General features: G+C 35.9%; 1 protein-coding gene and 1 non-coding gene across 4 annotated transcripts in view; one reads left to right on the top strand and one right to left on the bottom strand.

Moving 5' to 3' along the window:
• LOC146406973 (uncharacterized) overlaps window positions 1-22,421 on the top strand; it is a 345,508-nt gene that overhangs the window by 134,756 nt on the left and 188,331 nt on the right. The window contains exon 5 of one of the 3 annotated variants that reach the window (XR_014832196.1): window positions 379-2,137. The exons of the other annotated variants lie outside the window; for them this stretch is intronic. The gene's annotated coding sequence lies outside the window, so the exon portion shown is untranslated. Of the gene's footprint in view, window positions 1-378; window positions 2,138-22,421 lie in introns of those variants that run through there. 3 annotated transcript variants of the gene reach the window in all.
• Window positions 21,607-21,713, bottom strand: LOC146406975 (U6 spliceosomal RNA). The gene has a single exon (XR_014833091.1). It is a non-coding gene; the product is annotated as a U6 spliceosomal RNA (small nuclear RNA).

Genomic DNA, 22,421 nt, shown 5'->3' with positions numbered 1-22,421 from the left:
TACTTTAAATGTGGAGGTGAATGAGGATTCAGAAAGTGATGGAGTTAGGCAGGTGCCCTGAAAGCTTTGCTATCCTTTGAGTTAAAATGTGTGTCTCATTTTCTCCTTAGAATAGGAATGAGGTAAAGCCAGAGAACTTTGAAACATGCTTGCACAGGGCTGTAACGGTTTTCACATGTTTGTTTTAGCACTAACAAAATTAAATGTTAAAAATATGTGTATATGTCTGCTTCACCCCCTAGGCTCTGAGCTCTTGGCAATGTGCATACCACACTTTAGTAGATAATGAATGTATGTCTGTAAAAGTAAATGGAAAAGAATTGCCCTTTATTCTCTTTGTGTATTTACATGTTATTTTCTCTAATTTTCATTCATAAGGTTTCTTCCAAGTTTTAGTGATTCTAAGTGAACACAAAGTATGAGATCTCTATTATTCTTAGTCCAGTGCATAAAAGAAAGAGAAGCACATCCTTGAATGCCACTTTCCTGGTTGTAATAATCCTGGTGGGAGAACCCATCTTCTAAGAAGATGAATCACAGGAGAATGGAAGCAGTAGTCTCTTATGATCTCTAGAGTCATGATCCTTGTCCGCAATACTATATAGATATCTTTCTGCAGCAAGAATTTGGAAAGAAGAGTTCAATCATTCATCTGGACAGTTAGAAAAGTGTTAGAAGCTTTATGACTTTATGTTCTTTATAGTAACCCATTTATTGTATTATTGTGACATTTTATCTGTTCTGACATTTTGACATTTATGTGATTAGCACCTCTGGTGATGGTTGAAATTAAACATAGACTAAAAGACTCAGGCAGAACAAGAATGCGTGTTCTCTAATTTTCCTGGAGATTAATCTTTCCCTCTCAAATATATAAAAGAAACTTTTTCTCAGTTTGATTTTGCCTCTCAAAGTCTTTTCTAAATTATAATTAGAGATGAAAATTAAGGTATCAATGAAAAAAATACTTTCTGATTTATCACTTCTGACGGAGGTGGTCTTTTCCCCAGGCTGCCTCCTAGTTTCTTATTTTAGAGGAAACAGCAGGTGAGGGTGACTGTTTCTCATCTAGTGGCAGCTTCCAAGAGAAGAATTATATTCAAGGAAATATTTGAGATTAAAATATATCAGTAAAGAGGCATCACATCAAATCAAGATATTACTCAAATCAGCTAACTACCCAGTTTTAAAAGGTTAAATTCTGCTATTTCAAGGTTGGAGTTTTAACACCTTTTGCTCCTTATAGACAGATGACATAAAACTCTCAAATAAGATTTCACTTAAAAATGTACATTCCTTTGAGAAAACGCAGGGACTAGCATTTAATGAGCATTTACAAGCCAGATACCTGATAGACTCTGTATTTGTGCTACCCTTTTAATCCTCTTAAATCTCTGGTGTTGGTATTATTATATCTCTTTTGTAGCAGAGGAAATTGAGGCTTAGAGGCCTTGCCCAGAGACATGTAAAGCATAAATAGAGGAATCATCAATGTAATGTGGGTATCCTAAAGCAATGTTTCTCAAACTTTTTCTTTCTTTCCAAGAGATTCCAATGCCCCCATGCCACCCTCTCTTTCTCTTCTTAGGTATGAAATGCTACTTTTTATTTCTACCATCCTAGAAGATTATTTTTAGCCAACTTCTTCCCTCTCTCCCTCCCTTCCTCTTTCTTTCTTATTAGGAAACCAATAAATTTTCCTTAAACTTTTTAATATTTAAAAATATATTTTACCCAAATTTAGTAAATCTATGATGTCAGTGATTGAAAGACACACAATTGGACTATGTTCTACTAAGGAAAAAGCACTATCAACTAAACTATGACATACTGCCTTAAAGACAGTTCTGAATGATTCAGGAATCATTTACCTCAGCTGCTCATTGTCTTTCATCAATGCCAAGGGATTTAGCAGTTTATTTTATTTTAAGTTCTTCTGCTTGGCATGTGATAGCTAATCCCTTTTGTATGCATCTTAATAACAAAACCTAATACAGCTTCATCCTCTTCGGGGTATTTTCTTTTCTCAGGTCTGTAAAATACAATGTTATTGTTTGTAAGAAAATATGGGGCTCAAATCATTCCTGATATGATGAATATTTGGTTGGCTAAATAAAATTTATTCCCCATTGCTCTATTTCTGTATTTTTTTTGTTTATGTAATGACTTCTGCTTCAATGCTGAATCATAGTGTAATCCTATAGAAGACATTTTAAATGGCAGTTGAGCTCAACATTTATAGCACCCAAAATACTCAAAACTCAATGGAAATGATGACAGTGTGAATAAATTTAATCAAGATAATGACAACCATGTCAAAACTGTCATCTGGCCAGCAATAGCTACAAAATGCTACTCATCTCAATTTCAGAGATATTAAAAGGTGAAAAACTGTACTTCTTAGAATCAGTGAAATAAAGAGATATTGAATGTGCTTTTTTTTTTAATTTTTTTTATTTTTGCCTGCACATGGAACTCCTGGCCCAGGGATGAGACCCGAGCCACAGTCGCAACCTAAGCTGCAGCTGTGGCACTCTGGATCCTTAACTCACTGTGGCAGGCCAGGGATCAAACCCCTTGGAACTTCCAAGACACTGCTGATTCTGTTGCATTGAGTGGGTCTTTTTTTTTTGGTCTTTTTGTCTTTTTAAGGACGTACCTGCAGCATATGGAGGTTCCCAAGCTAGGGGTACAATCAGAGCTGTGGCCTCTGGCCTACACCACAGCCACAGCAAATTGGGATCCGAGCTGTGTCTGTGGTCTACAGCACAGCTCACAGCAATGCCAGATCCTTAACCCACTGAGTGGGGCCAGGGATGGAACCCACATCCTCCTGGATGCTAGTTGAGTTCACTAACTGCTGAGCCATGATCGGAACTCCCCAAATATGCTTTTTGATAGCCTTTATTCTCTGCTTCTCAGATCCTGATCAGATCCCAGCTTTTTTATTCTTGAGATGTCACTTCTCCCATATTTCTCATCCCACAGAGAAATACTGTTTGCATTGTGCCTCTGTCCACTATGATAGGTTCCTGCCTCTACTCTAGGCAGCTTTTTAGCATTTACCCCAAGGCCTGTTATAAATGTTTAGAAATTCTAATTCTTCTTTTTTCTCTTAGGGAGAAAAAAACTCAACTACATTTCCAACTTACGGCGGTATATGTTCCCCATTTCCATTATACCATGGTGATATGTAACCCTTTGCTGATAGATGCAGTGAGCATAAAGGGATTTAATTCATATTGACTGATTTAACTCTGCACTAAACTTTTAAAAACACTCTGTAATTTCTGTATAAGAATTATTTTCCAGAGTTCCCGTCATGGCTCAGTGGTTAACGAATCCGACTAGGAACCATGAGGTTGCAGGAACCTGGCCTTGCTCAGTGGGTTAAGGATCCGGCATTGCCATGAGCTGTAGCGTAGGTTGCAGACGCGGCTCAGATCCTGTGTTGCTGTGGCTCTGGTGTAGGCTGGCGGCTATAGCTCTGATTGGATCCCTAGCCTGGGGACCTCTGTATGCCGCAGGAGTGGCCCAAGAAATGGCAAAAAGACAAAAAAAAAAAAAAAAAAGAATTATTTTCCATTGTTAAATACTTTGGAAACGTTTTTATATGTAACCAATGAATGCTTACTTTATGCCATTGAGAAAAGTACCTTTACAGTAGGTGATTTTTAGCTCTTACTATACATTCACTTTTTCTTTTTTCTCATTCTTCATAATTTTTTCAATTTCTTAAAATGTAATCATAATATGTGCTTACTGTAGTAGTCCAAACAATAAACAGTCAAAAGTGACATTGTTAATCTCTTACTTTCTAAACCCATTCTCTAATGTAATCACTGTAAACTATTTCCTTTTTTAATATAAATATATATATATATACACATATATATAAAATATACTTGTGTATATATATGTATACATATGAAAGAAACATGGATCCCTAACATGTTCTTAATAGCTATTCTTGCTTAATAGCGTATTGTAGGCCTATTTCTAAGTCAATACATAATGATGTACATTGTTCTTTTCCTTAGTGTTTTATTGTATTAATATATCATGATTTAGGCAACCATTTCCCTCTACATGGACATTCTAATTGTTTACAGACGTTGTCATTATCATCCTGTTAGATTTATTCTTAGATGAGACTTTGAGAATATGAGACATTAAGTATTTTTTCTTTTTCTTTCCTTTTCCCACATCAGTTAGAATCTGAGAAATGAAAATGCTCAGGGTGTATACATATTAAAAATTTTAATATCACTATTTAAAATTTTACAATATAAAACTATAGATTTTCTCCAATAATAAATGTGCGAGTTTCTCTAGGTTTTCATTAGCACTGAATATTATCAAATTTTTAATTAATTAATTATTTATTTTTATGGCTGCACCTGCGGCATATGGAAGTTCCTGATGAGAAATACAATGCAAGAGAATAAACAGATTTTTTTGAGGGTGAGATAAACTAATTTTTAGAAGTATGGGGACTGAGAGTTTTACAGACATTAGAGCATGAAAATGTAGTAGACAGTTTTATACTTGGATGTGGATCTCCAGGGGAAACCAAACCAGAGGTCTAGATTTAGAGGCCATCAGGCAGTGACAGAAATTGAAACCTTGGAAGGGATTGGGATTGTCTGGATAGTGTATTAGTTAACTATTATGGCATAAGAAGTCACCTTAAAACTTAGTGGTTTTAAACATGCTTTCATAATTCTGTTTATATTTCTTTCTTTCTCCCTCCCACCCCTTCTTAGGGCTTCACCTGCAGCATATTGAAGTTCCCAGCCTCGGAGTTGAATCAGAGCTGCAGCTGCCGGCCTACACCACAGCCACAGCAACGCAGGATCCAAGCCATGTTTGCAGCCTACACCACAGCAACACAGGATCCTTAACTCACTGAGAGAAGCCAGGAATCAAACCCACATCCTCACAGATACTAGCTGGGTTTGTTACTGCTGAACCACAACAGAAACTCCCATAATTCTGTTTATATTTCTTTAATCTGGGTTGAACTCAGATGGGTAGTTTGTCTCTGTTTCAGATGGTATAGGCTAGGCTCCTTCATGCATTTGCAGTCAGCTGATGGTGGAGTTGGGACCGAGGGTCCGATATAGCCTTACTCACATGCCTGATACCTGGGTTAGGATGGTTGGAATGGATATGAACTGGTTAAACTTTCTCTTGTCTCATAGTCTCTCATCTTCCTGAGCTTTCTACATAGCCTTTCATCTTCAAGGAGGATAGCCCCCAAATTCCTTACTGGCATCTCAGGGCAACTGAAAGCAGAAGCTAGAAAGTCTCTAGCACAACCCTAGAATTTTCACTGTCATTTCTATTTATTTCTACTGGTCCAAGAAAGTCATAAGCCCATCATCCCATTATTGGAGGGGCCTGGGATTTAATTCAGCAACTCACTGAATATTCTAATAATCAGTCACAGAAGGTATGAGAGAGAAGAGTCTAGAACTTTAAAAGGCACAACATTTTAGGGATAGGCATATACAGAGAAACCCATGTTTGTGACTAAAGAGTGAAAAGTAAGGGAGGATAGCATTGTAACAATTAGAAGAAGATTCCACTTTCTGAAGGAATGAGTGGTCTTATTTCAGTGAGTTGAAATGAGAAAATAATAATGAAACAACTTCAGATTCAGTAATGAGCACATTGTTGGCAATTTGATGGGAAAAAATTTAGTGGAATAGAAGGAGGTGAAGCCAGATTGTGGAGAGTTGAGAGAAGGAAGAACAGGAATCAAGAAGGTTGTCTGTAAAAGAGCGGAGAGAACTAGGGAGATAGCCAAATAGGATGAAAATAACGTTAGCCTTTTTGTTTTTAAACACAGGAGGAATTTGGGCCAGTCTAAATGCTGACATCAAGATGTCAATCAAGGAGTTCCCGTGGTGGCGGCGCAGTGGTTAACGAATCTGACTGGGAACCATGAGGTTGCAGGTTTGATCCCTGCCCTTGCTCAGTGGGTTAACGATCCGGCGTTGCCGTGAGCTGTGGTGTAGGTCGCAGACACGGCTCGGATCCTGCGTTGCTGTGGCTGTGGCGTAGGCCAGCGGCTATAGCTGCGATTTGACCCCTAGCCTGGGAACCTCCATATGCCGCAGGAGTGGCCCAAGAAATGGCAAAAAAGACAAAAAAAAAAAAAAAAAAAAAAGATGTCAATCAAAAGGAAAATGTTGAAGATATATTTAAGAAACTAATATTATGGAACTGAATTCTACTTTCTTGACTTACTGGTAGAAATTGAAGTCATTTTACCTACACAGAACAAAATGTGGTTACCTTAAACTATTACGTTTTAGCTCTTTTTAGTTTTTCAAAAAGACAGTTTACATTGAGTCAAAATAAGTCAAATGCATTAGAAAGCATAAATATGTATCCTTACTTTTTGAAGTGTCCAGTTAAGAGTAATTTAATCTAAAATGAATCCAGTTTGGAGTTCCTGTGATGGCACGGTGGAAATGAATCCGACTAGGAACCATGAGGTTGAGGGTTTGATCCCTGGCCTTGCTCAGTGGGTTAAGGATCTGGTGTTGCCGTGAGCTGTGGTGTAGGTTGCAGACGCGGCTCGGATCCTGCGTTGCTGTGGCTCTGGCATAGGCCGGCAGCTGTATCTCTGGTTAGATCTCTAGCCTGGAAACCTCCATATGCCGCAGGTGTGGCCCTAAAAAGATGAAAGACAAAAAATAAAATAAAATAAAATAAAATAAATTCAATTAGAAGTAAAAATGTTTAAATTAAAAGGAAATATTTTGAAAGTATATTGTCTTATGAAGGTAAACTACATTTAAAGCATGCATTCCTGCACTTGATGCATTTATTCATTTTCTTAAAAATGTAAATGCTTTAATAAATATTGCAAATATAGAGAAATAAATTAACTTTACATCAAAGAACAAACATCTTACAAATGGCAACCAGAGACCAGTTATATTTAAGATGTCTGATATTGCTTTATGTCTGTATTAATAACAAAATATTTTTATGCACTATTTTTCCTCATGGAAAACCCTGCTGTCCTTATTCATATACAAATAAAACTAAAGTGAGATCTGGATGCCTGTGTGCCTCCCATAAGCTTTTTCTGAAACTAATTTGATGAGAAGAAAATCTGCTTTCTAACCATCCTTTTGTACAGACATGCTCTTCACTGTTTTACCCCTAGAGCCCTGGGTATTTCTGTTGTTTTTGATAGAGTATATCAGACATATGTTTGCTCCAGAGTGTTTAAACCTACATTATTGATTCTTTTGTTTGAAGGTAAAAATACTTTCAGAAGAAACTTGGAAAACAAGTCTAAATGAATTAAATTTAAAGACCAATAGAAGTCCCTAGGTGTGGTTTCCATACAGCAATTTGAATGTTGAATATTTCTTTGCCCGTAAAAAGCAATTGATGGCTTCAACAAAAAATTTTGGAACCCACTATGTGCTAGGTCGCTGAGAAGCAAAAAGAATTAGGCCAAAGTATATCCTGTTCCCAGCCCCTCCTCTTTTACTCATCAGAGAGTTCACAGTCAATTCAGGGTGCCAAGCAAGTGAAGAATTTTAAGGATAATGTGATATGTGCCAGGATAAATGTGGAAAAAATGTACTTTGAAAGCACGAAAGAAGAAACTAAATTTGTATGTTGGAATTGGATGCAGACAAGAGGGGTTTTATCACCTGATAAAGCAGTGGAGAAAAAGGCATTTGATTTTTATCTTGAAGAGTATGGTTTGTAGGGTGGATTGAGGGCTTGGCAGGGTGGGAGGATAGAATGGCTGGGAGGAAGAATTACATCCTGTTCAGAGGAAATAATGTGTAAAGGCAAGCACCTATGTTGGGCATAGTGGTTTTGGAGTGCTCCTTGTGGGTGTCTGGGTAGTATAGCAGAAGTACAGGATGTGTTGAGTGGATGGCAAGTTATTATGCTGAAACAGTAGGTAGAGATACAAGTAAACATTTTTATGACAACATAAGTTGTTTGAACTTTACACAGTAGTTGGTGGAGAAGGTCGAATGACCAATAATTTATATCAGACATAAAAATTAACATCAGGAAAACTGCAGCAATGAATCATAGGACTTGTGTCAATATAAGGTGATGGTTGTTTCTTCCTCTTTGCCTTCAAGAAAAGCAGTAATCAAATAAGACAATTCAGGTGGCTGTTTTTTAAAGCAGCAGTGTCTAGGAGATGCCTCTTTGTACCTTGTTGTACCATTTCATAGTCTTTACCACCATGACATAATTCCACATGCTAAGTCTCACAGTTTGTAATTAAACCTCATCCCTCTTGTTTTATCCTTTTGGTGATGAAGACCTTTTTTCAGCAGCTTTTAATTCACTTGAAGGCAATTTTAAAGTTCTTTTGGACTTTCCACTTTAGACTACATAATTTATCTCATTTTTTTTTTCTCATGACTTCTATGCTACAACCTTTTAAGCCATTTCATTTGCTATTTTCGGATCTATTCCAGTTTCATGATATCTTCCTCATATATGGTAAAATAAAAAAGCAACATGGTAATTTTATTTTATTTTATTTTATTTTATTTTATTTTGTCTTTTTGCTATTTCTTTGGGCCGCTTCCATGGCATATGGAGGTTCCCAGGCTAGGGGTCTAATTGGAGCTGTAGCCGCCGGCCTATGCCAGAGCCACAGCAACGCAGGATCCGAGCCGCGTCTGCAACCTACACCACAGCTCACGGCAACGCCGGATCGTTAACCCACTGAGCAAGGGCAGGGATCGAACCCGCAACCTCATGGTTCCTAGTCGGATTCGTTAACCACGCAACATGGTAATTTTAAAAGGTGTTAAACCAGGTCTAAAGATTTATTCTGTCACTTTATACTATTAGGATATGCCATGTTAGGATTTTTTAAAGGCAGCTCTGCATTGGTGGAAGATACAATTTTTTGGACGTTTTGATCATTGTTTTTCCTTTTTTATTTATTCAGTTTTTTCTTTTCTTTTTTTTAAAATTTAGGGCCACATCTTTGGCATATAGAAGTTCCTAGGCTAGGGGTCGAATTGAAGCTGCAACTGCTGGCCTATACCACAGCCACAGCAACGACAAATCCAAGCCCCATCTGTGACTTACACTGCAGCTCATGGCAATGCTGGATTCTTAACCTACTGAGTGGGGCCAGGGATTAAACCTGCAACCTCATGGATACTAGTTGGGTTCATTACTCCTGAGCCACAGTGAGAACTCTCAGCTTATTTTTTTTTTTTTAAAGCAGTCTTGTTATATTCTTTTTTGTTGTATATGAATGGTTTATCTAACAATTTTTAAACTCTTTTCTTTTTTTTAAACTTTATCAAGTACAATTGACAGACAAAATTGTGAGACAATTAAAGCAATACAACCATATCTATATATATAATTCCCCCACCCATTGTTTAAACTCTACTCTTATATTAAGCAACAAGATATAATGAAAAGAAAATAGGTTGGGGAGATCTGGATTCAATCATGTCTCTGATCGATATGTTGGAAGAGAACAAATTAGGTGAACAATGTTGTCCTGGAATAATTACAGGGCATTCTTAATAGTGTTCTAATTTGGGACACTGAATGGTCCCTTGGGCTCCCATCAGTCTGTGCCTAGTCTGTGCCTCTCTGACTCTCATTCCTCATTGGTAAAGGGAAAAGGATACCTAGCCAGTATAATTGCTCAGAAATTTAAATATTTAAAAAAATTAAAACTTCTGCCATGAAGCCTGATACATAGTAAATACTTTAAGTAGGTCCTTTTCTTTTTCTTCTCCCATTTTTATAAGGATTCTGTATATTTAAATTATCTGAATATCTGATATAAAAACAAATTCATATAAATTGCCTGCTTGAGAAGGTCATCCTTATAGATGACACTAAGGAATTTAATGAGCATCCTTGCTTATATCTACAATCCAAGTCATTACTAATGACATTGCATAGTACAGGCTTGCATGTACAGTAGCTTGAGTTGTCCTTTAGCTTGATATACAACCAGTAAGAATAACCCCACATTCAGTCAGTTTTCAGGTTGAATCCTATTAAAATAGGATTTCACCACGTGCCTTTTGAGGAACACTATTCCCATTGGGTAATCAATGGATATTATGAATGAGGGAGAAATGTTGTGGTCATATAAACTGGGGAAATGGGAAATGCTGGAATTAACAGTTAAAGAGACTTCTACTTTGCAAGATTTTCTAGAGCTTTTAGCACACTCATTTATTCTGTGATTCAGAAAGAGGGTACTATAGTATGCACTATTTATAAAACAACTATAATTTGAACTTGAATTTCTTTTTCCACAGAGCTCCTCAAGAACTAATACTTAATAAAAATTACTTTGGAAAATACCAGTTTACTGATAGCTCAGTTTATTACAGTGTATTCCAGTCTTGGCAGAATGTTCATTAGTTCATTCATCATTCATTCATTCCACAAGCATGTATTTGGTATTGATTGAGTGCTTTGTATCTAAGTAGCATATCAAACCAGATTATATATCACACAATTATAGTTTAATATTTAGAAAAAAATTGAATTAGTATTACAAAATCTAAATATGTTATTAAAAGACGTATTAAATTCTGTGAATGTGTTTCATTCTTATTTAGTGGTAAGAAATTCAGAGTTCTAGTAATGGTCTTCAAACTTTTTTGATTGTGCCCTTAGTTCTTCACACATCAAATATGGTTCATTATTTATAAATCTTATGCATGGATTAATGGGTTAATGCATCATGTATTGTAAATCATGCAAAGAATTAAAATGTTTTAAAAGGATGAGATAAAAAATAAATAGAAATAGATATTATAATATTTTCTTCCTGAACTCAATGAATGACTTTGCTAACTTGTGGACTGTGTTTGCTCTTTTTATGTACCCCTTTGTCTGGAGAACATTGTCCTAGTGGTAAAGGAGCAAAGAAGGAAGCAAACTTAACCATGCTACAGACTTGGAGGAACTTTTCTTTTTGATCCATTATATTTGTCTTCATTTATTAAGAGCAAATTTAGGTTTCAGGCTATTGTAAGCAGTTCACAAAAAAAGGATAAAGAAAATATATTTCTTTGATCTCCATGAGCTTACTCTGATTGAAGTGAATGTACATTAACAGAGCAATATCAGTTTAGAAGGTGGAATTCTTGGATAAATTCTATTAAGATTATCAAATATTTGTGGAACATCTCTCATATTCGAAGTGCTAAGCATCAGGAATACAGAAGTAATTCATAGCCCTCATCTTTGAGAGGTTTTTAATTACCAAAGGAGTTTTTATACATAGTTTAACAGTGTTTTCAGGCCAGAGGGAAGGTTATGCTGAAAACCACTTCCTAATATGATGAATATTATATTTTGACTTCTTTCTGTCAAAGAATTGTGGGAAAAGGGGAGACTGGTTGGCTTGTTGGGAGGGATCCCCAGAGCTCTCTTGTTTATGGTTCTTATTTAATGCTTCTTCTAATGACTTGTAGTTGTTTTTGCTACTCCTTTCTTCTTTGTATCTATTTTAGTGTATGAGACCTCTGTTATCCTCTAAGATGTTATTGCTAGTGATTGCTATGCTATTTCTTCTTATCACCTGCTCTTTGATCTCAGTGGATTCACCCTTCGAAACCATTTTCTTGTCAACAGCTACCGTATTGTTCATTCACCAGTAGCTTTCCATGTCATCCTTTGTGACAATTACTTCAGTATATTATTACTTCCGATTCATTTTATATTACCAAGACTCAGTTCTAGCAGATGTCCACTTACATTTCAATCGTATATAGTCTTCATTAGAATTACTTAAATGCATGTGACCTAAGAATGTTTCAGAATATATTTTGTATCTTTGTCTTTTAATGCATTCACATTTGTATACATATGTAAAAGCTTAGCTATTTGAGACATGGATGTAACCTATAGAAGGATTTCTCAGGTTTCTAGTTTTATTTTTCTGAAACATTTCACTTCAAATAGAATTTTAATTGTATTGGTTCTAAGTGAAAGTAAACCAAGTTAGTATTGAACCAGCAGATGGAAAAATCCTTATCATTGAACAATGAAACAACTTGAATCCTTTTTTCCTCCTTTTGCCATCTGGTATCTGTGGTCATATTTGAAACATAACCATTCAGGAAAGAATTGTTTTCTGTATGCAATAGTCAGAAGCTTTTTCTGAAGACTGGTGCTTATCTTTTATGAAAAAAAAAAAAGATAAAATGTTACAAATACAAATGGAGCCCTGAACTAATATTTGACAGTAACATGAAAGCTCAAGAAAATTCAGAGTACAAAGTGAGTCTAAGGAGATGCCATTTTCAATTTATTTTCATAATCTTATTCTGCATTGCTTGTAAAGGTTAATATAAATCCAGCAGAACAAAGCCTGTCCACTGTTTACTTGTTATAGACACTCCTACATTATTCTAAATGCAGTAAAATGGATTTAGCCCTTGTTCACAACTATTGCTATTCTGAATTGTAGCAGATATGATTTGTTTTTCATGTGACCCTCAAATTATCAGTAGTCAAATGGTGTCTGTAATAGTAAAATGCTTCTAAGAAACCATCTAGAAGAGAATTATTAATACTCACTTTCAAAGTAATGGCACAATGCATTTAACCTCCAGTTATTTGAATAACCTTGCAGATCAACTTTTTCTGGATGTCCAGCCATATTCCCATTACCTGTTTGATGGAGGATAAAAGCCAAAGAAAGTCACATAGTTTAAATATTAGCCCAAGGAAATATCTATATAACATTAAAAACTTCAGCCCCTGTGATTCAAGCTCTACACTATCTGGTAACAATGGTTACATTTTCTAGTGTTATCATTATGTATAAAACTGTTTATCTCTATTTTTTCATGAATTTTTCTGGTATAAACAAAATATGAATCCTTAATTTGTTAGTTCTGTTGTACTTGAAGTCAAATCCTTGTTCTAAATCTAGATCTTTTAGCACGTGAGATTGATTTATCTTTGATAGATTTTGAAGACCACTTATTTCCTCCTGTGGTTGTATTTTCCACCTGGAGGTGTACCAGCAATGTCTCAGTTTGTGGCTAAGTGGACCAATTCTAGGAGTTTACTCTGTATGGACAGCTGGGATGATCATAAAAATCAATCATTCTTTAAATTTAGAAATAATTTTTCACTGACCAGTTGGTTTCTTATTGACAAGTTTAAGATGATTACAAATAACATTCACTAGTTTAAAGTTCAGTGCCTTCTTATATAAACTTGGACCTTTATTCTTCTACTTAATCTAATTCTGGCTTACTTGGATTTTAGACACTTTAACTTTCTCTCCTAATTTGTCTTTCTGGTGTTGAAGGACTTTTGGGTGGAGAGGTGTGCTCAGCCTAGTTGTGTAATGGGCTAGGACTGAGATTGCTCTTGATAGGAGGCCTCACAGGGAACCTGTGCTTCATTCCCCTCAGAAAGCTGCATTCACCATTCGGCAGGTCTGGTCATGGTGAGTCTGAGAACTTTATCCTCAGAAATAGTGTCTGATGCTCACTGCTTTTGTGCCCTGCCATGCCTATTATCTACATCATCTCTTTTTCGGTTTCTCAAATTGGTGCTATCAACAAAGTTTTCTATGCTTAATTCTTATCTTCATGGCCTCTGCCTACTTAGCTTCTGTCATTTGATGGGTTCTTCCTCCTTAAGGTGAATTTTCAGCTTCTGCCCTCACTGAATTCCAACTCTCTGCACGTCTTGCACCATCCCCACCACAGAGAGTGTGGCTGGATTGACCCATCAGCATACAGAAGAGAGTGCCAGTGTTGCTCCCAGCTCTCATACCAGGACCACCTTAAAGGCCAGTGATCTTAATGTGTCTTTGTGTCAAACAGTCACCTGGATTAGAACAACAATAAAAACCAAAAACAGTGTCAAGGACATTATTTACTTGTTATTTAACTTACTCAATGTCAGGAATTCAGAATACTTCTCATCTCAGCCCTGGTGGGCAGATGTGTTCTTATCCATGTTTTTAGATATGAAAACACGACTCAGAGAGATTGTATAGGATTGAATCTATGACAGAGCTAGGATTGAAGCTCAACTCTAACTTCATAATCATTCATTTAACCGCTGTAATTTGGCAGAGGCCAGGTCTCAGGGTCACATTATTCAAAAGCATGCAAATGGATGCCCTCAGAAGGGCCCTATAGGCATGGCAGATGAGGCTCTTTGGGAGGGACGTTTTCACCAGCATGCATCTTTCAACATGCTGCTTTCACAGCAGCACAAAATTCTACTCTTAAACTTCAAAGAAATTGTGTAATGATACAAATGGTACTGGGCATGGAATAGAAGAACCTCATTCTTGTACCCCAGGCCTGGAACTTACTGACCTTTACATTTTAGACAGATCACTCAATCTGTTACTTTATTCATCTTTAAAACTGGATCAGTCTTATTTTTGAAAGGACAGTTGTTGAGAGTGAATATTTTAAAGATGAGATTATTTTGATAAAGCGCTTGACATTTGATAGGAATTGATTATATTAATGGCTTGTTTATCTTTTTTTTCAAAGAAAGACTATATCTGGTCACTTAAAAAAAATAAAAGAGAACCTCTTAATTGAAGTATAACACACATGGAAAAGTGCAGAAATAAGAAGTGTTCAGCTGAATTAATTATCTCAAAATGAACTTACTTGTGAAACCTCCTTATTTAAGAAATAGAACATTGTCAGCACCCTGAAAGCTCCATTTATGTCCCCTCCCAATAACTGAACCCTTCTTCTTTCCCAGAAGTAACCACCATTTTGACTTCTAACACCATAGATTGGATTTGCCTACTTTTTTTTTTAAAGCTTTGTGTAAATTAAGTTATAGATAACCACATTATTTTGTGCCTGGCTTCTTTTTCTAAATTATGTTTGTAAGATTTTTTATGTTATTGCATGTGGGTGTAGTTTGTTCATTTTGATGGCTATAGTATGCTTCATTATATGATTGTATCACAATTATTTATTTATTTTAAAGTTAATGAGCATTTGGGTTGTTTCCAGTTGTCAGCAATTACGAATAATGTTGCTATGAGTATTCTTGCTGGTCTTTTGGTTAATATGTGCACATGTTAGTTACTTGGTCACTAGGTATGATATCTTTAACCTCAGTAGATAATACTAAGATATCCAAAATGGTTTTCTATTTCTGCCTATAGTATGTGATTGCTTATTGCTCCTAAGACTGTCCAACCCTTAGGGTTTTCACTCATTAGAATTGTGATGTGTTTGTAGAGGTATGTTTTTACCTTTCCTTGACTGCTAATGTGGTTGAGCCTTCTTGCCTATGCTTACTGGACATTTGGACATTTTTTCCTATTAAATTCTTGTTCATAATCTTTTTCCCATCTTTTCTATTGAGCTTTGGCATTTTCTTATCAATAGTTTGGATTTATTTATACTCTCTGAGAGACTTTTGTTGATTATATGTGTGGCAGATAATTTCTCCCAGCCTGTGGCTTGACTTTTCACTTTCTTAATAGTATTTTTTAATGAAAAGAAGTTCTTGATTTTAATGTAGTCAGATTTATTAATTTTTTTCTATGGTTAGTGACTTTTGGCCTCTGTTTGGGAAGTATTTCTTAACCCCAGAATCACCTAGAAGATATCCACTTGCATTATCTTCTGGAAATCTTATGATTTTTACTTTCATATATACAGCTACAGCACTCCTGGAATGGATTTTCGAGTATGCCACAAGATCAGAGTTTATTTACTACCTTTCCTATGTTTTTCTGATCCCATGCCCTCGCCTCTTTATGGAAAACAAATGAGACTGTTGACTGAGGAGGATATGACTCTTCATACATTTGTGCTCTCTATGACTGTCCTTTCATGCATCACTACATTTTCCCCAACCTCTTAGTGTACTTGAGATATAGGATGAGTTTCTTAAATAACTTTTTAGCACTCTAACTTCTTAAAGAAGTTAGAACAAGAACATTCTACAACATTTTTTAAGAGAACAGAGTAGTTGTAACAGAGATAGAGTGATTTATTCATAGATATGCAGATCATTTTTTCTTTTGCATTATTCCCACTGTTCTCTGCCATTCATTCTTAGTTAACTTTCATTTTTTAAAAGTTTCATTGAAGTATAGTTGATTTATAGTTTTGTAATTTCTGCTGTACAGTAAAGTGATTCAGTTACACATATTCATATGTCCATTCTTTTTTCAGGTTCTTTTCCCACATAGACCATCACAGAATAGTGGGTAGAGTTCTCTGTGCCATACAGCAGATCCCCATTGGGCAATTGTTCAATATACCTCAGTGTGCAAATGTCAATCCCTAATCCCTAGTCCATCCCTCCTCTCACCACCTGTTCCCTTTTGTAACCATAAGTTTGTTTTCAAATTCTGTGAATCTCTTTCTGTTTGCAAATAATTTCATTTGTATCCTTTTTTAAAGATTCCACATATAAGTGACATCATGATGTTTGTCTTTTACTGTCTAACTTCACTTGGTATAATAATCTCTAGGTTCATCCATGTTGCTGCAAAAGGCATTATCTCATTCTTTTTATGGACAAGTAATATTACATGTGTACATGTACCAAATATTCTTTACCCATTCCTCTGTTGATGGACATTTATGTTGCTTCCATGTCTTGACTATTGTAAATAGTGCTTCAATAAACATTGGGGTGTATGTATCTTTTCAAATTAGGTTTTCTCTGGATAGATGCCCAGGAGTGGGATTGCTGGATCATATGCCATTCATTCTTGAGTCCAGTATTACTCCCAGTACCTGAACTTACTCAGCAATTACATCTCTTCCATTTGATGGAGTATGGAAGAAATAGGCTTCCCCATATTTTACAGCAGAACTTTTGGCAGTGTGAAAGTACAGTGATGCTTCTTGACTGTGTAGAACAACATTGTCACTTTGGTACTTGTTGCAATCTTTTGTTTTGTGAAGAGCTTTTCCATGGCTAGCTAAAATATAATTACAACAAAGGTCATATTGTCAGCAGATACTCCATCATGGACTAGGCATCTTTTAGATTTTTTTTTTTTGAAGGGGTGTGTGTACTGCTACTTTACTTTCCAAATTAAAACTGTTATGATCTCAGTGTAGAGAATAAATGAATGGTGGATTGCACTGAGGCCTTGCACCCATTTTTCCTAGGCCATATTGTCATTTCCACCATCTTCTGTGCCTGTGCTATGGTGACATGATGATTTCAGTGTTAATATTTTTGTGTTTCTCTGAACAGTGGAATTTTATTGTTTTTAAAAAACGTAGGTCAAAATTACAAATATATTTTTGTTTGTTTGTTTGCTTTCTAGAGTTGACAATAAGGGAAGAGCTATTTAAGGAGCAGGGTGTGAGTGACTGTGCCAGAAGCTAGAGCCACCTATGATTTACATCCCTTTCTAACTCTTTGGCAGACCACTGTTTTCATGTCTCTGTGTAATCTGCAGTTTTTGAAGGGCAAGTTAATAAAGGTACACTCTGAGGAAGATAGGGAAAGGTCAACTAGTGCTTCTCAACTAGTTTTAAAAAACTTCTGACTTCTACAGTTGTGTGGGTATATGCACAGACATAATTGTTAAGGGCTCACCCTACAACTTAGTCAAAAATAATGTGCTTTATTCCTAGCATTGCCCTTTTTAAATGTCAGTAACTTTGTTAATTCCAAACCAATTATTTTCATACTTTTCAAAGTGTAATTTCCCATGGTCATATGTATCTCTATATTGGGATACAATAAAAACACATGTGGATATACAGACACATATGCACATGTACACATTTTCTCACTACTTTCATTTCTTGGAATAATCCCATTACTTTCATTTCTTGGGATGATGCATACTTTAATGTGTGCAAGATTGGTCGGTGTTAAACACAGGTGGTGAAAAGATAAATGAGACAGGGATCTTTACCTTAAAGAGATTCTTATCTGATAAAAAAATGTATACTGATCAAAAGGTGAGCTGTGGCCTATAGTATTTGAATGTTTGGAAAATACTATTTATGATCTAAAAACTACTACTAGGGAGTTACCTGGTGACTCAGTGAATTAAGGATCTGGTGGAGTTCCTGTCGTGGCTCAGTGGATAATGAATCCAACTAGGAACGATGAGGTTGCAGGTTCATTCCCTGGCCTTGCTCAGGGGCTTAAAGATCCGGCGTTGCCGTGAGCTGTTGTGTAGGTTGCAGACATGGCTTGGATCCTGTGTTGCTGTGGCTCTGGTGTAGGCCGGTGGCTACAGCTCCGATTTGGCCCCTAGCCTGGGAACCTCCATATGCTGCGGGAGTGGCCCAAGAAATGGCAAAAAGACAAAAAAAAAAAAAAAAAAAAAAAAAAAGGATCTCGTATTATCACTGCTATGGCTCTGGGTACTGCTGTGGAATGAGTTCAATCTCTGGCCTGGGGAACTTATACATGCTGTAAGTGGGGCCAAAAAGATTAAAAAAAAATAAAAAAAAGTTCAATTTTTTTCTTTTTCTTTTTTTAATAATGATTTTTATTTTTTCCATTATAGATGGTTTACAGTGTTCTGTCAGTTTTCTGCTGTACAGCAAGGTGACCCAGTTACACATACATGTATACATTCTTTTTTCTCACATTATCATGCTCAATTGTAAGTGCCTAGATATAGTTCCAAGTGCTATACAACAGGATCTCATTGCTTATACATTCTAAAGACAATAGTTTGCAGTTATTAACCCCAAATTTCCCATCCATCCCACTCCCTTCCCCTTGACAACCATAAGTCTGCTGTCCATGTCCATAATTTTCTTTTCTGTGGAAAGGTTCATTTGTGCCATGTATTAGATTCCAGATATAAGTGATGTTGTATGGTGTTTGTCTTTCTCTTTCTGACTTACTTTCACTTAGTATGAAAGTCTCTAGTACCATCCATGTTGCTGCAAATGGCATTATATCATTCTTTTTATGGCTGAGTAGTATTCCATTGTGTATATATACCACATCTTCCTAATCTAATTGTCTGTTGATGGACATCTGGGTTATTTCCATGGCTATTGTGAATAGAGCTGCAATGAACATGTGGGTGCATGTGTCTTTTTTAAGGAAAGTTTTGTCCAGGTATATGCCCAAGAGTGGAATTACTGGGTCATATGGTAGCTCTATATATAGTATTCCAAGCTATCTCCATAGTATTTTCCATAGTGGTTGTACCAACTTACATTCCTACCAACAGTGCAGGAGGGTTCCCTTTTCTCCACATCCTCTCCAGCACTTGTTATTTGTGGACTTATTAATGATGGCCATTCTGACTGGTGTGAGGTGGTACCTCATGGTAGTTTTGATTTGCATTTCTCTAATAATCAGGGATATTGAGCATTTTTTCATGTGCTTGTTGGCCATCTGGGTATCTTCTTTGGAGAACAGTCTCTTCAGGTCTTTTGCCCATTTTTCCATTGGGTGATTGATTGGCTTTTTTGCTGTTGAGTTGTGTAAGTTGCTTGTATATTCTAGAGATTAAGCCCTTGTCAGTTGCTTCATTCGAAACTATTTTCTCCCATTCTGTAAGTTGTCTTTCTGTTTTCTTTTTGGTTTCCTTTGCTGTGCAAAAGCTTGTCAGTTTGATTAGGTCCCATTGGTTTATTTTTGCTCTTATTTCTGTTGCTTTGGGAGACTGACCTGAGCAAACATTTGTACGGTGGATGTCAGAGAATGTTTTGCCTGTATTCTCTTCTAGGAGTTTGATGGTGTCTCGTCTTATGTTGAAGTCTTTCAGCCATTCTGAGTTTATTTTTGTGCGTGGTGTGAGGGTGTGTTCTAGTTTCACTGATTTGCAGGCAGCTGTCCAGGTTTCCCAGCAATGCTTGCTCAAAAGACTGTCTTTTTCCCATTTTTTGTTCTTGCCTCCTTTGTCAAAGATTAATTGACCGTAGGTTTATTTCTGGGTTCTCTATTCTGTTCCATTATTCTGTACGTCTGTTTTGGTACCAGTACCACACTGTCTTGATTACTGTGGCTTTGTGATATTGTATGCCTTCATTTTAAACTCTATTTTGTCTGATATGAGTATTGCAACTTCTGCTTTCCTGTCTTGTCCATTGGCATGAACTATCTTTTCCCATCCCCTCACTTTCAATCTATGTGTGCCTTTGCCCTAAGGTGAGTTTCTTATAGATGGCAGGTTGAAGGTTTTTGCTTTTTTTATCCAATCTGCCACTCTGGGTCTTTTGGTTGGAGCATTCAGTCCATTGACATTTAAGGTGATTATTGATAGATATGTATTTATTGCCATTTTAAACCTTGTTTTCCAGTTGATTCTATGTTTTTTCTTCCTTTCTTTTTTTGGTTGGATGGTTTCTATTTATTTTATGCTCGAGTACTTTTCAGTTTCTGTGACTGTAATGTTTGTTTTTGAATTGTGGTTGCCCTGTTTTTTAAGTATGTTAACCCCTTCTTATATCTTCTTACTTTTGCCTGATAGTCGTACAGGCTCAAACACATCATTAAAATATAAAATGTTAACCTCTTCTTATATCTGCTTGTTTTAGCCTGATAGTCTTATAGGGTCAAACACATTATTTAAAAAAATATATATATCTGTGTTTTCTTACTTTCCTTCCCTACATTTTATGATTTTGTAGTCATTTTTAAATGTCTTCATGTGTATCCTTTTACTGTTCCTTTTGTTTATGATTGCTTTTAGAGTAGTTTTTTTCCCCTCTCTTTTAGATCTATATGCTGGCTTATTTAAAAGATTCCTTTCAAATTGTGGTTTCCTCCATTCTATTTCTTCTTTTTGTTTAGAGAATCCATTTCAGTATTTCTTTTAGAGTGGATTCGGTATTGGAGTACCGTTTTAGCTTTTGCTCATTGGAGAAATTCTTTATTTTCCCTTCAATTTTAAATGATATTCTTGTTGGATAGAGTATTCTAGGTTGCAAATTTTTTCCTTTCAGCAATTTAAATATATCTTGCCACTCCCTTGTGGACTTTAGTGTTTCTGTAGAGAAATCAGGTGATAGCCTTATGGGGGTTTCCTTATAATTAATGCTTTTTTTTTCTTTTGCTGACCTTAGAATCCTTCTTCATCTTTAACTTTTACCATTTTTATTATAATATGTCTTGGTGGGGCCTATTTAGATTCAACTTGTTTGGGGCTCTCTGTGCTTCCTGTATCTTGATGTTAGTTTCCTTTAGATTTGGAAAATTTTCAGACATAATTTCCTCAAATATATTTTCAACCCCCTTTTCTTTTTCTTCTCCTTCTGGAATTCCTATTATGCATATTGGCTGGCTTTATATTATCCCAGAGATCTCTTATATTGCTTTTGTATTTTTCATTTGGTTTTCTGTCTGCTGTCCTGATTGGGTGATTTCCATTATTGTACCTTCCAAGTCACTAAGTCGTTTCTCTGCATTATTCATTCTGCTCTTTAGTGCCTTTTGCTCAGTTTGCATCTCTTCAAATTTTTCTATGTTCCTCCTTATATTTTCTAGTTCCTTTCTAAAGGAATCTGCATTACTCTTCATATCTGCTTTTAATTCCTTGATGTTCAGCCTTAATTCCTTCAGTATTTTCACTACCTCCCTTTTGAACTTAGTGTCTGTCAGACTGCAGAGGTCTGTTTTATTGTTTGCTGCTTCACGTCAATTAAAAATATGGAATGCTTCATGAATTTGCATCCCATCCTCACGCAGGGGCCATGCTAATCTTCTCTGTATCGTTCCAATTTTAGTATATGTGCTAATGAAGCAAGCACTAAGATTCTTTTTTAAAAAGTTAAAAAAAACTTCTGCCAGGCTGTTCAGAAAAATCTCCCAGTTCTGACCCTAAATAAGGCATATTCTAGATGTAAATTTGTGATAGAATAAAGAGAATATCTCTGCTTTCAAAGTACTCAGAAGCCAATACACTACACTTTGACACTTTGCATATATTTGAAATCATTAGGCTACTAAATCAGAGTAGATAATTTTAATTCTTTTGTCTCTTTCTTATTCTTACTAGTTTTATTTATCCTTTTCTTTATAACCTCTCAGAATTAAAACTCCCTTGTATCTAGGATTTTAACTCTTTTTTATTTGGTATTAACTAACTAGACCACCTTTATTGGAATTGAGAGTAAAATCCTCATAAACAATTACTCTTTTATGAAAAGAATGCCAGGTAGAAAGTTCCTGCTTCCATTGTATTCTGTTCAAGTATGACTTTCTCAAGCTAGTGAACTCTATTAATTATTTGATACCTTTGCATAGCTGGTAGTCCTTTCATGTGAGGATATCATGTTAACTTGTGTTTTATTTTGACATAGTGTACTTTTTTTTTCCTTTATCTTTGTTTTGGACACTAAGATGGATAGATTGTTCATGTTAATATTTTGCCGAATCTGGAGATTCCAATGCAATAATTAAAAATATGGACAATGATGGAATGTCCATGGTCATTTTTATTAAATCTCACAGATTAC

The sequence above is a fragment of the Sus scrofa genome, chromosome 1, assembly GCF_054392235.1.
Source record: "Sus scrofa isolate SSC_HxYL_T2T_F1_AM1 chromosome 1, Sscrofa_HxYL_maternal_Yorkshire_Landrace_v2.0, whole genome shotgun sequence".
Lineage (NCBI taxonomy): Eukaryota > Metazoa > Chordata > Mammalia > Artiodactyla > Suidae > Sus > Sus scrofa.
Note: the sequence above shows the minus strand (reverse complement) of the source record. Positions and strands in the feature narration are given on the sequence as shown.